The 9,306-nt window shown below is 32.9% G+C and overlaps 1 protein-coding gene across 9 annotated transcripts in view; it reads right to left on the bottom strand.

Moving 5' to 3' along the window:
• Positions 1-8,887, bottom strand: part of LOC141568604 (uncharacterized) — a 60,185-nt gene extending 51,298 nt beyond the window's left edge. For 2 of the 9 annotated variants that reach the window (XR_012491772.2, XM_088799361.1), the window contains exon 1: positions 8,686-8,883. The gene's annotated coding sequence lies outside the window, so the exon portion shown is untranslated. Of the gene's footprint in view, positions 1-8,685 lie in introns of all 9 variants that reach the window. The other 7 variants (XR_016021681.1, XR_016021682.1, XR_016021680.1 and 4 more) reach the window with 4 other exon arrangements.
• Between the last annotated feature and the right edge of the window lie 419 nt (positions 8,888-9,306).

Here is a 9,306-nt window from a genome sequence, read left to right on the forward strand (position 1 = left end):
CAAGAACCACATATCAGCTATTTTTTATGCCCCTCCCAACCCAAAGAAAGAGTGACTTAAGACACTAGCTTTTCAATAAATTGTACACCAATATGTGGCTTGATCAGTAAATTTTCCTAAGAAATACCATTCTGGTCATTTTGTTTTAGTCGAAGGAGTAATTCAAAGTGTTAGCTGTAGACCTCCATGTATTTGCAAAATTCTTACTTAGTTACCTCATTATTAATCTAACACAGCATTATCCTGAAAACAAACTGAGAAAAGCTAGATTCACTACAGAAGCCAAGGGCTTGCAATGAATCTCAGTATAATTACCTCATATAATATTTGCAGCAGAATACAAAATGTGCCAAGATGGAAAATATTGCTTATCACTCTGGATAGGTCTACATTATTCAAAGAAAAACTGCTGTCTCTTGATGGGGGCCCAAGCATTTGAAGCAGAAAAGCAAAGGACAAAACATTTACACAATTTATATTCTACTAGGTATGCTGAGGAATAGATCCTGTGGTCATAGTTAAGCAAAGCTATGTTAAAAGTTTTGGAGAGGGCAGTAATTTATTTTTAATCCTAGTCATTAATTTTTTAGACAATATTTAATCTGTAAAATGTAGAGAAGAAGCCTGTATTTGTATGCTGTTTTGCTGTTGGCCTCTCATAAACTTTTCATAAAACCTAAGAACTTCCCATTGTACAAATGGATTTTTAGAGTTTAGTTTTAGATTTCATAGGCACATCAAAACCCTTCTCTTTGATTTTGTTTTTCCCTAAATGCTGATCCTACACCTAAGTGTCCACGATAGGCCGGGCAGTGGGATTCTCTTAAAATGCTACATATCTAAGAGACAATAGGGGAGTTAATAAAATTTTCAAGTTAGAAATGTCACAAGAGGCATGTGTTTCCATTCATAAAGCATGTCATGAACACACACAAACCATCCTTTGTCATCTGGTTCTGCCCCATTTCAAAATTATTCTCTGCTATTAATTAGAAGTGACTACAATTTGATTAATCTCAAACATGTGTCACATATAAACAATGTGGAGAACTGAATTTGATCGTTTTCCACTTAGAGTACATATGCATGGCGTTCATAGATGCCAAATACGTATTTTGAAACAATGTGAAACCTCATATTATCAGACTGACTGAGAATATTATCAGTGTAACACATTCCAATTTATTTGCAGTGTTAAACTCACAGCAGAACCTAAGTATGAAGTTTCTTAGACTGAAAATGTAAAAATCAGGTGAATGTCCCTCTCTTGTTGTTTCACTCCTAAAACTCTCATTTCGGAGGTTGTTTCTTCACCTTGAGAATTCACCTGATCTTGGTCTCTCTGTGGTTTTTAATTTAACTCTTTGGACAAAAGCTTCCCCAAACTTTCAAACTCACAGTAGACAAATCCACATTGACTTAGCTGAGAGACAGGGAAGTTTCAATTAACAAGGGGAAAATGTCTCTTTTGCTTAATTTGAATTATCACGAATATTATAGGATATGTACTAAAACACTCCTCTTTCAAAGTGCTAATTAAATTTCCATGAATGCACTAAGCCTTTAACCAGATTATAAAAGAAAAATTATGTGATCAAGTAGTTGTGAGTTAAGAAACAATGATTCCATTTAGGTTTTTCTGTTCAACTTTCTAGCAAAAAAATGGTTTTCTTTCTTATTACACAGCCTGCAGTAATAAGTGAAATATAATCCTAATTAATTTTTCCTACAGCTGTATATAAATCAATAGCTACAACATCCCAAAGGAAATGCACACTGCATGGTCCTCCAGCTTCCTAATGAATGCAAATAGAACGACCTTTTTCTGACAACTATGAATATTGTTTCACAATTTTACCATTAAAACCGCTGCTATCAGCAATTCATACAGCAAACAAGGAGACTACAAGAGTTGTAAATAACTATTCATTATGGTAAGGAAGGAATGGGAAAAAAATTAAGTCCAAGTTATGCAACTTTTAAGCCCCGAGCCTGATTTTTAGGTTTCATTTTCATATGGAAATTCTGTCTTAAATGGAACCAATCTTCGTTTTAGTTCTTTCTTCTCTGTTCTGTTCTGGAAGAAAATCGATTCAAGTCATTCAGTGCTTCTCGTCATGTAATTGAGAGGTTCAATATTGAAAGGTTTGTGTAAATGGAGGAAGATCTCTCAATCAGTAATATTGTAAAGCTCTAAACACTACATTCAAATTATTAGGAGGATATGGTTATAGTTCATCAGACATACCTAGCGGAAAAGTATGTATGGAAAATCCTATGGGTGGGCTTAGCGGGATACAATACTATTCACGTAAAGAGCACGCTGATGAATTTAGAAGTGATGGAAAGAGATAATGACGTAAGGATGACACCTATGGGAACCTGAGAAAAGGTAGGGAGGAAGGAATTCAATGACATTGTCCATTTTACCCGAAGAACACCTTTTTCCAAGATACAATAAGACTGCATGTACTTACGCGAAATCCTATTTACTATTCCACAGTACCTCATTCGAGCTATGAAGATGTCTCCTTAAGTAGAAGTTAAACTCAAATTTTGTAAGAATGGTAGTTAATTATGTTAAACCTAATTCTGCTGATCATAGATTGATATACTGAAAGCTCCTATTGGAGTTCCCTTTTTAAAGGCAAGAATATAATTAACCAGCAGAATTCAAACACTCGTTGAAAATAGGACTCCCTAACCTGCGACGAGTTTCCAAAAGGGACTCACCCCAGAAGTACTCCACTTTCATAAAATTCCCCAAATCATTCTTCCATCCCCTGTTCTGCAATTAATATTTATACCTCTCTCCAGGACCAGAGACTACCATCCCATAATTATTCGATATCCCAAATATGTATTAGTGACATGAGTTTATGTAGACTACACTGAGGGTATGCAAAAAAATGTATGCAAGTAGACACTTTGGTCAACGTTGCTCAAGCAGTAGTTTGCATCATCAGAAGTGTCGGGACGCTGATGGGAACCACTTTGAGCACCTCTTGTAATTGCAGAAGTCAAACGTGACTTGTATTCGTCTTTTGTTATCGATATATATTGAATATTAGTAATACAATTTTAATAGTTTTTTCATTTCTTAAAATGTGTATCCATTTGTTTGGCACTCTCTGTATTTATAGACATATTAAGTGACTTTGGGAAGTAGTGCGACTACAATTTTAGTACAAAGTCAACTTTCTGTAAGTTCAGATCCGAGAGTTCTTTTAAACCCCATTTAAATATGTTGTTGAAACAGTTAGGAAAGCATGCAGATGGCCGTTGTTTGGCAATGTCAGGCATAGGTAGATTTGTTTTAACTACGATATGAAACAATCTCCACTTGATGCCATCTCCTGAAGATGTCTGTACTCTCACACCTGTAATGCATTCACGTTGAAAATGAAGCCTGTTACATCTCACTCAATATTGATCTTTAAGGCATTTCTCCCAATCCTTTGCCCAGTGTGGTCACTGAACAATATCCGAGTTCAATAGGAAAATCAGCTGCTCATCCACTTTTTGCTAAAGCAATTTGTATTATGGATTTATTTTAGCCGTCTACAGTGGCAGTTGCTGTTTTTACTATTTAAATGCTTTGATTATCTGACCTTGCTTACTTTATCTTTCTAAGTGCTATGCATGGGCTTTAAAATTGATCAATACGTGGGGATTCCGCTACAGGATTATGTTGAAATCAATCTCAATTCAGACTTTTTGTATTTTATGTTTATTACTTGATCTGTCTTAATTGCATTCCTTATTTTGGTAAATACATTTAAACACATACTTGATTACACAGGTAGGAGTCTTCTAAGTGGCACACACATTATAAAAATGCCCTGCATTCTTTCTACATTATTTTATTCATTCTGGTATTGTGAAGGGAAGAATTCCTGGATATTTTATTCAAATACTTTTGAATTATAAATAAAAGGCCTATTCCATTAGAAGAAAAACATAGTTCCATATAAGCAAGTAACTGAAAAATCTTGGAGCCCAGTGATGTGCTGTATCGGTTTTGATAACCGGGGAACTTCAACAAGCATTATCTATACATGTATTTTGCACGTAAAAGTGCTTGTAAGACATTTTACAGAGTAAATTAATGCTCCATGGAAGAAAAAGCAATGCAAATTCTTAATATGTGTATCTTCGAAAATCAGTAAGAAACAAATTATAAACCTGCGGAATATCATTAAAAAGTTTAATATTCAGTGTAATGAGAAAAAAAATGATCAGTTTCACACTCTCATTATTAAGATGGAGTGTTTTATGCAGATTTTTTTGGGGGGAATTAAAAGAGAAGTAAATTAAAAGTGTAAAATGCTTTGAATATTTTTAAATCAAGTCTGTAAATTTTAGAACCAAATTTTCATTTTAATTATCAGTGATCTTGAATAAAAAGACACTGCTAAAATTAACTATATGAGGCATAATCTTCATAGACTATGATTTATAGAACTATTAAAACTTAATGCTAAATTTGGGGGGTAATTTAATCATATTTCATATCTTCTGAGCTGGTGTAGTCACAGGAAGCGCCGAAATTTTATCTTTGAATCAGTTTATTCTCACGTTAGATTTTTCAAAATTATAAAGAAAAGAAATAACAGATGTGATTTTTTAAAAAGGAATTGATGTCATCTTTCTCTTTAAATCCCATTTTCAAATCTAATCTAAGTCTAAATATCTCTGTCACCAGCTCTTAAATAAAATTACAGTGAAATATTTTCCACATATGTAAACTAGAGTATAAAACCTGCAATTTGCTTCAGTGACCAAAAAATGCAAGGAGTAAAGAACTTGAAGTAAATAAACATATGATTATATACACAATATTTGCAATATGCTCACCTGTGCAAATACAACATTCTTTTTTTTTTACTTAATTTTTTAAAAACTCTCTCAGGACTAGGGAAATATCACATATATCCAATAGGAATATATTTACATTTTCATACTTTGAAATTATTGGCCAAAATGATTTAGTATTTAATAACTTTCATTCTAGACTAAATTATAGAGTATTATTACAATATTTTTTCTTCTGCTCACATTAAATGATGTAAAGTATAAATGAATACAAACAATCCATCACAAGATAATTCATTTTGATAGTTACCGGCATGAAGTGAAGGAAGGAAAATGAAGGTTCCTAAACATGAAAAGAATGAGGAAAATATGAAGAAATGTAATTACCAAATAGTTGCCATAATGATATTTCCAAAAACTGTTATAAGCAGTTAGCTCCTTTCTACTGTTCGTGGTAGAATAGCACTCGAGAGAAATCATTTTCCAGAAAAGTTTTGCCTCTTTGTAGCTCACAACCCTGGCCAGACAGGTCCCTACTTTTTTCCTCAAGTGGGTAAATGTTAAGAGAGAAGAATTCAAGTTTCATGATGCAGCAACACAAAGCTGGGAAGTGAAAATTATGTTGCAGCGGAGTCTTGAAAATATGACTGTAAAAGTTAATCAATAAAATGTCTATTTCTGTCTATTCACCGGAGGCCCCAGCTGCATAGCTTCACTCAATCGATACTACAAATTATTACGATTTCCAGGTTCCCACTGGACATTCAGAACAAATCTTTCAAGTGTAACAGGCTTATACTGAGTATATGGTGTGTGTTCTCTACATTTAGTTCAAAGAGAGAAGGAGAAAAATAAAATCTAAATCCTATGTGTTCTTTAAAAATTCAGCTTTATGGAACCAATAACTTGCAGGTCACATTTTAATGTTAAAAACACTCTTCATTTTGATTGCCAAAATTTTTGCATGCTTCTTTTTTAACTGTTTCATATTTAGTTAAGAAATGACTTAACCTAGTCCTAGATTTTGGTGGTATGGAAACCTGGCTGGTTCTGAATGACTGTTCCAAAGGAAATGAATAAAGGAAGTCATTTTGAGATAATTACTTATCAGAAAGCGATGTAGGTATATTATCACTGTTAGAAAGATAAATATAAGACCCTGATGCACATTGAAAATTGTAGCAGATCCCTTAAAATACATATTCTTCTTACTAATTTTATGATTTAGTCCCACACATTTCCAAAATTGTGTTTCAGGTTTCCCTTTTTTTCTATATTTGTAAAATAAAAGAATTATGATTTCAGAAATAATTTTCTCTTCTTTTGAAAACAAAAGTCCCAGAATGCTTTGTTCTAGTGAGATCCTCTATTCTCTGCAGCAAAATCTGTGCTGTGCTTGTGAGCTCTACAAACTACTGAAGCCTTTGCCCTTTACTTTATGTTCCATACATTTCCCTTTGCATCCTTTCATCAAAATCTAGACTTTTCCAAGTAAAGGAATGACTGGTGAAAGGAACTAAACTATTATACAATGCTTCCGTGCCTTACGACACCTGACATGCCTTTTCTTTCTTCTGACTGGTGCACGCCATGGTGTGTGGCAGTGGCCAGTGCCGAATCAATTGGTAATTTTGATCAATTCATGCCACCTGTCGCTGGAGTGGGAAAAAAAAATAAAAATAAATAAACCAACTTTTTTTTGTTTGCTAGGGTTAAAAGTCTTTGATTTGATTTTACATTTAAAGAGTAGTATTTTTTTCACGTTAAGACACACAACTAGCATGTCAGCATATCCAGTGACAAGCTCTGTCAAGGCTGTATTTTCAAAGGTGAAATTGCTCTTCCTAAGAAACCATCCCTGCTTTGATTATGATCATGTATCAGTACCTTTAAAATTCAACAGTATCATTTTATCGTAACATGTCATAATATTTATAATTTTATGACTTGTAAGATGTTCAATTGTTAAAAATCATTGTAAATAGATTTAAAAACAAAACAAAACACTGATGCAATTATTAACTCCGCTCTTGCATGAGGCTTGTATACCTTGCTAGCAATTCACATTAAGAAAGAATACTTAATATCATGGTCAAGCTTCATTGGAAAATAAAATAGATAAATCTAGATCAACCACGTAGAACTTAAGTTTGATCTTTCATTGTAACTTAGCTGGATGAATCACTGGTTTATTATAAAATTCAAGATTGGAAGCAGGTCATTACATGTCACTTTTCTGAGCAAAAATGTTATTTTTGTGGGTATAATGAATAATGTGCATTTATAGTGATGTTCAACTGCATTATTTTAATATTTAGTTAACATCGAACACTGTCATTTGCTTTACATTAGTGTTCACACCATTTTAATCTGTTTCTTGTTCTCTAAATATACCTTAAGCATATTATTCTCCTACTATAATTTAGCTTTTTAAAAGACCATAATATTTATAACAATAGTACATTACTATAGCCATTCCCAAAGAAACTTTGCCCAATATGGTTTTAATCCTTGGTCCCAATTTCTACCTTTTAATACTTTTTAAATGTGGCTTTTTTGTTTGAATTCTGGCAGCTGACTAAAGGTACGTTAATGCAAACAGTGTTTATCTGAGTGTTTAATTTTATTTAGAAGCACGTAAAATGTCATCCTAGATTGTACAATTATTTTTAGTGCCTTATAACATTAAATCATTAGATTAAAACACCGAAAAAAAAAATTTCCTTATGAACAAACTTCAAAAATTTTGCTTTTGCATTGTAGCATTATTAGTTAGAATTACAAACTATGAATCAAGGAAGAATTTTAAGGTTCACCATATATAGTATTTTGAAATCCTATTGATAGATATATCAAAATATACAGTTAGTAATGTAAGTTTAGAATTTGGCCTCCAAAGATCAGTCAATATCAAATGCACATTTTACTTTTGGCCTCGAGACTGTGTTCAAACATATGAGTGATGGGATAAAAACATTTAAATGTGTGTGTGTGTGCTTTATCTAACTGTGATTACTCAATTTAACCAACGTTCAGTAAGTGAAGTATAATTCTTGACAAATACAGAGAGACAGACAGACAGACAGACAGACAGACACATCTGGGCTACGCTACTTTCATGATTATTTTTTAAAAAACAGACTAAGAAAATCAAGCAAAGTCAAAGAGGATAGAATACTTAATTATCAGAACCCTCAAAAATGAAACTATTGTACATTTATTTGAAAAGTAAATGAAACCTGAAAACATTGTATTAGGTCTAATAATTACATAAAGATTTAGATCATAAAAACAAAAATTAAATACTAGAAGATGTTTCACTAAGAATAATTTTCATGAATGTTTCAAAACAGCATAGTTCTTTATTCATTTTCTTCTTCTTTACATGCCTCAGTGGTCTGACCAAAAATTCTACTCTAAATGTCTCTCAATTTAATAGCGCCTTGCTTAGAGCTGCTACTTGAACAAAAAGGCAAGGGAACAAGAGCCATATGTAACCTTTGGACTCCAAAAGGAGAAAGATGAGAAGGGCATTGGCAGATAGGTGCCACAGAAACACAGTGTATTCTTTCTCTCGCATCCTACCTTGAACCTTTCTTGATAGTTACCAAGAAAGTTGATTGCCACATCATTATTTAGAATCTGGAATAGGACCATTACAATTTTCAACATGTGCCATTTCAGTGAAGAAATGTTGCAAATCTAAAGTTTATCTATTTTGGAACCCCCAATTTCTTGAACAAGCTAGCACATTTACACATAACCTTTTGCAAGACATGGAGAGTTAAATATTTAGCAACTAAAGTCAAAAGGACTGACTTGATTTCAGTGCTAAAGTAAAACTTTCTGAAATACTCAAAAACAACTCACTTGTAATCATTTTTTTCTTCTTCAGAAGCAATAATCCTTTCTGTCACTGTCTTCAGCTCTGCCTGGGGTTTTCTACTGTTCTCTCCTTGGCAAAATGTTTCTGCTATTTGCTCAGTTAGCTGCTCTTGACTAGCTTTCAAGCTGGATTCCATTAGAAGAAGTTTTTCATCTTGACTGGCAAGTTCTTGGGCTGAAAGATAAAACAAGAACATTGCCTTTTAAAAAACCAAGCACATGTATTTTTTTTTCCTTTTGTTTTTGGTTTAAATTTTATGCAATGCAACTTTGAGGAAGATTTAAACAGATCCTTCTTGTCAAAATACAAGCTCGTGCATTCAATTTTCAGATCCTTTTAGTTAAAGCACAAGTAAACACAGGTATGTATGAAGAAATACAAGATGCCCGCTGTAATCTCAAGTTTATAAAACATTTGAATTCAGCAATTAGATGTCTTAATCAGACACCATTCGCTGAGTTTATTTTTGAGATTTCTGCTTCTACATTTATAAAAGAATAATGTTAACATATAGCATTCATATTCTTTTTTTAGCATAGGCCTCAGATATATCTATATGTGTATATATATATAGATATGTGTACATATATATTCACGTAGACAAA

Source organism: Rhinolophus sinicus, chromosome 7, assembly GCF_057876585.1.
Source record: "Rhinolophus sinicus isolate RSI-liver-muscle chromosome 7, RSI-T2T, whole genome shotgun sequence".
Taxonomy (NCBI): Eukaryota; Metazoa; Chordata; class Mammalia; order Chiroptera; family Rhinolophidae; genus Rhinolophus; species Rhinolophus sinicus.